The 7564-nt window shown below is 43.0% G+C and overlaps 2 non-coding genes across 2 annotated transcripts; both read right to left on the reverse strand.

Annotated features, from left to right (window-relative positions):
- Window positions 1–696: 696 nt before the first annotated feature.
- Window positions 697–770, reverse strand: trnan-guu (transfer RNA asparagine (anticodon GUU)). Its single transcript has one exon. It is a non-coding gene; the product is annotated as a tRNA-Asn (tRNA).
- A 5749-nt stretch (window positions 771–6519) lies between these two features.
- trnav-cac (transfer RNA valine (anticodon CAC)) lies at window positions 6520–6593 on the reverse strand. The gene has a single exon. It is a non-coding gene; the product is annotated as a tRNA-Val (tRNA).
- Between the last annotated feature and the right edge of the window lie 971 nt (window positions 6594–7564).

The following is a 7564-nucleotide window of genomic DNA, read 5'->3' on the forward strand; positions in this document are numbered from 1 at the left end:
AACGCCACGTGATTCTTTGAAATCACCTTTAAATGATTGGGTAAAACCACTCCTTATGCCACCGAAAAACAGCTTTGATTCCAGGTCTCGGCGATATCTTTTGGAACACCATTTTTAAATTCAAAACCCTTATAACATTGACGACATGCAGCTAACGTGCAAAAGTAAGAATTCTTTTAAGCACCGTTAATTAGCCGATAACCTTCTTCAGAATGAAATAAACAATAATAGAATTACTGAGGAACAGTGGTATCTTCAATCATTCATTTTCTCTTTACATGTGATGAAGTTTTATCCCTATCTCATTTACACGCTGTATGAGAACGGTTTAAAATTGTCAGTGTTTATGACTCAGTTGTAAAACCATTGATTGTGTGTGTGCCGATTCTTGATAGGAGGAGCACTTGAGACCGAAGTTCCAGTTCGATATATGTATCAATAGAATCAATTCCCACCAGTTTCTTTAAACCCAATAACATAATTTATTTCTAATGGGCTGGATGGAGAAACATGATCCATGTAAAAAATTGTTATCGTATTACTTGAACTGAATGCTCATAAAATATTGGAGTGGGAAATAATTGGATAATAGCACAGCTGGCAACATTTGCGGAATAGATTCGTGCAGCCAAAACGCACAATGACAACCAGGGACTGTGCGGCACCGAATACGCGGTGAAAAACAGCTAAACACTTCGTACCTGGGTGGGCTCGAACCACCAACTTTTCGGTTAACAGCCGAACGCGCTAACCCATTGCGCCACAGAGACTGATGGAAGTATAAGGTGCAAGACATCCAAAACCAGGGTGTCAGTCAGTTAAAGCTTCAGATTGCTCCGACCGGGATGGAACTTGTCGACTCTCAGTTGTCCTTTTCCCAAATAAATTGAGGGACATTCATTGTGGATGTGTGGAAGCAGTCTGGTCCCACACACTGCAGACACTTCCATGTCACCACCAACCAGCTCTCCCACAACCGGTGTGATCTGCCTTCCAGCCTTCCGGTGCCTTGTCTGTGACAAAGTGTTCTGATTGTCTCGAAGCCGGTATTCGGTTTTAATTCCTTTTCAGCACCTGACTGCGGATATTCCTGTGATTAAACGGGAAAAAATGTTTACAGGGACAGTTGGATTCACCGTTTCTTTGCTTGGTGAAATTTTAAAGATTTAAAAAGCGATGCACATCAACCCCAAACCTCCCTTGAGAGGGAAGCCCAGTTGCTGTTTCAAGCTTGAATGCAGGTACAAGCAGAACTTATTCAAAGAAAGTCCAAGTCCCTGAGACGCCTGATTATTTGCACCAAACTCCTTTGCAAAGAGTTGAGGTTCATGTTTGGTGATCTGGGCACATCTTTCCCCAAACTACAACACTTCAAACATAACTCAATGGCTGTAAAGCACTTTGGGGCGTCATGAGGTCCTGAAAGGCGCTGCAGATATGCAAGTCCTTCTTTGCAAAAGTTCGATGCAATTTCAAAATTTGCAAGCAATATCAGGGCTCCTCTGGGACTCCTCGTAAATTTCAATGAAAAGCTCCGAAGGGAGAATCACAGCCCGAGACCAACGAGCCAACTGTTTGACAAACGTGAAGATAAGGTGTAACCATGATCAAAGCTATTTTTTGTCTGTCGCTATTCAGAACATAAGAACTTAAGAACTAGGAGCAGGAGTAGGCCATATGGCCCTTCGAGCCTGCTCCGCCATTTAATATGATCACGGCTGATCCGATCATGGACTCAAGTCCACATCCCTGCCAGTTCCCCATAAGCCTTATTCCCTTATCAGTGAAGAAGCTATCTCTGTCTTAAATTTATATAATGTCGTGGCATTCTCAGCTCTCTGAGGCAGTGAGTTCGACGGATTTACAACCCTCTGAGAGAAGAAATTCCTCCTCATCACAGATTTAAATGGGCGGTCCCTTATTCTGAGATTCTGACCCTAGTTCTAGTCTCCCCGATCAGTGGAAACATCCTCTCTGCATCCACCTTATCAAGCTCCCTCATTACCTTATACGTTTCGATAAGATCACCTCTCATTCTTCTGAATTCCAATGAGTAGAGGCCCAACCGACTCAACCTTTTCTCATAAGTCAACCCCTCATCTCCGGAATCAACCCAGTGAACCTTCTCTGAACTGCCTCCAAAGCAAGTATATCCTTTAGTAAATATTGTAAGTGTTTGTGATCCTCGCCTAATTGCCAGACAGACGGTTTGAATCGCCCACACCTTATGAAAGTTCTAGATCCGGGAATTATTATTCAGAGTGTAAATTAAATGAGTCACGGAAAGGGATGCTTCGGTGATAAATCGTAGTATATTTATTTGGTCTAATATACAATGGCTCAGTGAAATCACTGTCCCTGTGGAGAATAAAATCCCGGTTACAAACAACATGCATACAGTACAGAAATGAACCGAGTAACACGCAGTCATTCCCTGTTGGATTCTAACCCCACCCCTACCAATGAATTACCCTCCCCAGAATAGCCCTGAAAAGCTGGCCTGCGATATCTGGTTACTGGCTTGGGACACTCGCGACCATGTTCACCACCACACGCAGCTCGTTTCCTTGCTCAGCTCAGCTGTGGGAAGTCACTGCCTGGTCTTAAGTCTCGGTGGCTTCTTCTGCAGTACTGCGGCCCCTTCCTCTGGTACATCGATCTGTGTAGCGAGAGCGAGAGGGAGAGGGGGCTCTCTCTAGACACAAGCTGCAAGCTGCAAGCTCCAAGCTTCACACCAAGCTCCAAGCTAAAAATAAAGTGGAAAGGACCCTGTCTTTCTGGGAGTCTTGCTACCCCTATCTTTCCTGCCAATCTTTAAAACCCCTTTGTTTCTAAGCACGGGTACTTAGTCAGTTATGGGCCATCCCACCCATACAATGGGCTGATGGCCCTTAGTCTGGGCATCTCTCTGAGCCTTTGTGTTGGGAAAGACCCAGCTCCTCCTTGGCTGGCCAGGCTGGTGGGTTCATTGTTCTGTGTCTCCTTCTGAGATGGAGGTGAGAAGTGCTTTTACAAATTAGAGTGGCTTTGTCAGTGGCCCCCCTTCCTGGCCGACAGCTCTTTTGTCAATGGATGACTGACAACTCTTTTGTCCCAGTAACTTCCATGCGGTCTCTGGAGTTTTAACAAAACCAGCTTTTTCACATGTCTGTGCAGGGTGTCCCCAGCACAGGGAAAATAGCCTCAGAAAAATAAAATCCACAAAATATTCTCGACTGAGTCCATTCTTTAAACAGAAACTTTGTGATCTCTTCATTCTGCTCTGCTAATTATCGATCTTGCCACGTAAAAAGTGCGTTGGCATTCCAATGCATTAATGTAAAATTAATGAAAAGAAAATGCAACGTTTTGTCGAGTGCAAAACTTGCAGTGCCTGCATTTCAAAAAGCATTGCTTTTATTCATCCTGCGGAATGCATATTGCACAGATAATCTCAGCACACATTGTGCAGGCAAAGGCAGCATTAGACAACAAAGTGATTTGTCCTCCGCTGATTTGAAGCAGATAACTGACGGTTGAGCACACAATTTGACAACTAGACTTGTAGATCAAGCATCAATGAAAAAGGCAACAAAACTGCCCACCAGCACCAGGTGTCTTTCACTTGTTTGTCCCAAATTTTCAGCAGCTGGGACAACAAGAATTTAGGTATCACCAAGATTGGAACGCAGATCGCTGGATTCAAAGTCAAGAGGGCTCACCATTACACCATGGAACCAACTATTCCAAAACTTTTGAAACATACTTCGTCACAGACAAGGCACTGGAAGGCTGGAAAGTAGATCACACCGGTTGTGGGAGAGCTGGTTGGTGGTGACATGGAAGTGTCTGCAGTGTGCGGGACCAGAGTGCTTCCACACATCCACAATGAATGTCCCACCCTTTATTTGGGAAAAGTACAACTGAGAGTAGACAAGTTCCTTCCCGGTCGGAGCAATCGGAAGCTTATCTGACTGACACCCTGATTTTGCATGTTTTGCAGTGTGTATCTGTGGCGCAATGGTTTAGCGCATTCGGCTGGTAACTGAAAGGTGGGTAATCCAAACCCATCTCCGGGCGAAGCCTTTTAATGTTTTTCCCCGAGGATTCGGTGCCGCACAGTTCCAGGTTGTCATCGTGCATTTTGGCTGCACGAATATATTCCGCAAACATTGCAAGCTTTGCTGTTATCCAGTGAGTTCCCACTCCAATACTTTTATGAGCATTCTGCACAAGTAAAACGATAACAATTTTTTACATGGATAATGTTCCTCCATCCAGTCCAATCAAAATAAATTATGTTATTGGGTTTAAAGGAACTGGTGAAAATTGATTCTATTGATACATTTATCGAACTGGAACTTCGGTCCCAAGTGCTCCTCCTATCAAGAATAGACACACACACAATCAATGGTTTTACAACTGAGTCATAAACACTTACAATTTCTCATACAGCATGTAAATGACATAGGGATAAAAATTCATCACATGTAAAGAGAAAATAAATGATTAAAGATACTACTGTCCCTCAGTAACTATATAATTATTTATTTCATCCTGAAAAAGGTTATCGGTTATTTAACGGTGATTAAATGAATTCTTATTTTTTCATATTAGCTGCATGTCGTCAATTTTATAAGGTTTTGAATTGAAAAAAGCTGTTACAGAAGTTACCGCCCTGACCTTGAATCGAAGCTGTTTTTCGGTGGTATAAGGAGTGGTTTTACCCAATCATTTAAAGGTGATTTCAAAGAATCACGTGGCGTTAAATTCAGATCATGGTTACAATGTGTTTCGGTGTGAAACAAGTGGATTGAAAAGGACAATAATGACACCAAGCATTACGATGCAGCGATGCAGCAATGCAGCGTTCCCTGGTGGTCCAGTGATTAGGATTCGGCGCTCTCACCACCGCGGCCCTGGGTCGATTTCCGGCCAGGGAAATTGCACTTCCATCAAAATTAAAACCTTAGAAGAAAGAGTTACATGCATCTCATGTGAAAGAAAGATTCATTGATTTAAACATCATTAATTAATCCATTGTAGAACTTCAATCATTTAATTTGCCCTGAGTATGTGAGGAACTTTTATCCCGACCTCATTGTATTTTAGGAGCATGGTCCAGCCCCGGTATCTCCACCTGTGAAAGTAGGAAACTGCTGGAAATACACAACAGGACGGGTAGCCTTTGACAAACAATTAAGCCCAGGTTACAGACTCTCTTCCTTCCCCTGCCCTTTGCGGGACACTTGTTCCCCTTTAATTTTACAGACTGACTGAGTTCACTAACCGCGGGGAGAGAGTAGATGCCTCCGCAGCCCCACTGTGCTAACATGGAAGATAACACGATGGGGATGTGGGATGTGGGGTGGTGGGTGGGGATCAGTGACATGTTTGTGTAAAGGGCAGCGGAGGAGAAGGATTGACAGCTGTCAGTGAGGGACAGAAGTTGTTTAAGGTGAGCAAACACATTCCCGATCAGCACAGAAGACATTCACTGGTCAGCTGCCCTCTGCTGTACTTCTGGTCAGAGCGGTTTCCGCAGTGAAGCCGTTATCACGTTTGCTTTCCACGTGAAAGGATCCCGTGCAGGAAGATTATGTTTAAACTTGCTGTGGATGAACAGCCATGGGCGAGTTTATTCTCCTGTCAAAAGGGCAACAGTGGCTTCTCCCTTATTCTTTAATTGCTCTTTATTTCACTTCACTAAATAGACATATTTGAGTGAGAGAAGTTGTTCCAGGGTGTCGCACACTTCATCTTTTGTTCCCTTTTAAACACATAAAATGAGGCCGGGGGAATAAATACAGAAAACAAAGCCGAGGGATATAGACAAGAGGAAGAGAGAAGGGGAAATACTGTCCCCACTCAGAACTAATGCAGAAACTCCTCTGCTGCGCTCGGGGTGGCCACCCGCAGCCTGGATACACTAACGTCCCAACAGCTCATTGACTGTCGGAGTGGGACCGTGCGGCGCTTCAGAAGAGAGGTCGAAAAAGCAAAGTCACTGATTCAGTCCCATGTGCTTCTCTGACTGACACCGGTGAAACAGTGAGACAGATTTTGGAGCATAGGTCTGGTTATTGTGAAACAGCAAAGAAAATATGAAGTCTGGAATTAAATTATTTAATGTGTATCCTGCTCATTTAGTGGTTCGGCATTCACAGAGGGAGCCCGAGTTCGGAAAGTAACTTTTTAATTCAATCTTTTTTCAAATAATTACATGCAATTAATTAAACTCTGTGGGAGGTGGGGTGATTAAAACATCACCGATCGGAAAGGAATTGTCCGCGGGAAGCCTCCAACCGGAATTTTTGGGCCAATATTCCCACCCGGATTGTTTTGCAGACTTACAGTCAATACTTCAATAACTGAACTGTAATAATTTCAGGAGCTTTCATCATAGATGATATTTTACACCCTATCTGACTTAACACACTCTGAATTTTTGAAATTGGTTTCAAATGTTCATTGCTCAGAAGACAAGGAACCTGGGGTACTTTTTTCAATTTATTTCACAGCAAATATATTCTAAAATGATGATTCTGCCCGGGCTCAAACCAGGGCCCTTTCGTGTGTGAGACGAACGTGATAACCACTACACTACAGAAACCACTGTTGAACTTAGTGCCCAGAGAGAAGTGTTAAGCCAGAAGGTGTAATTCTGAATCCCTTTCTGTGAAAAAATATTTTCACAAACATTTCTCTGACCGAAGCTGCACAAGTCAAAAATGTTCCTTTCAAAGTCGTCAAACTCCCAAATTAACGCACCCCCCGAATCTTCTGGATCAGAAAGCTCCAGTTGTGCCGACTCAATCCATAAATCTGACTTTACTTATCCTGTATTTTAGGAGATTGGTTTAAAATGTTCATTGCTCATAAGACACGGAACCTGGGGCTACTTTTGTTCAATGTATTTCACAGCAAATATATTCTAAAATAAAGCACGCGCCCAGGCTCAAACCAGGGACATTTCATGTGGGAGGTGAACATGATAACGGCTACACTACGTAAACCTTTCCTTAACCCAGCCCCCGGTTCGTCATTTGTACCACAATTAAACCCAATGAGATCGGGATAAAAGTTCCTCACTTGCTCATGGCAAAATAAATGGTAAAAGATTTACAAAATAATTTATGTATTAATTAATGATGTTCAAGTCAATGATTCTTATTTTTTATACATGATTTGCATATAGATCTGTAAAATAAATGAACTCTTTTTTTTATAAGGTTATGAATTAAAAGTACAACTTCCCAGGGTGGGAATTGAACCCAGGACACAACGTTGAGAGCATGGAATCATTACCACTCGACAACCAGGGACCAATATACCGTTTTACTGCTGCATCATTATAGTTCATGACATTAGTGTCATTTTCAGTTCACTTGATTCACACCGAAACAGATTGTAACTGTTGTGTATGCATGCATGTTTACTGTGTGACGTCTGCAACACTGCTGTGCAACACTGAATGTACTCTTACACTGTACACACCTTACCTGCACCAGAGAATGCTGCTGCTTGAGACCGAAAGGTTACATGCAACCCAGTATATAAAGGAGCTCACAGCATGTTGTCCTCA

The sequence above is a fragment of the Pristiophorus japonicus genome, unplaced genomic scaffold (genome assembly GCF_044704955.1).
Source record: "Pristiophorus japonicus isolate sPriJap1 unplaced genomic scaffold, sPriJap1.hap1 HAP1_SCAFFOLD_58, whole genome shotgun sequence".
NCBI lineage: Eukaryota > Metazoa > Chordata > Chondrichthyes > Pristiophoridae > Pristiophorus > Pristiophorus japonicus.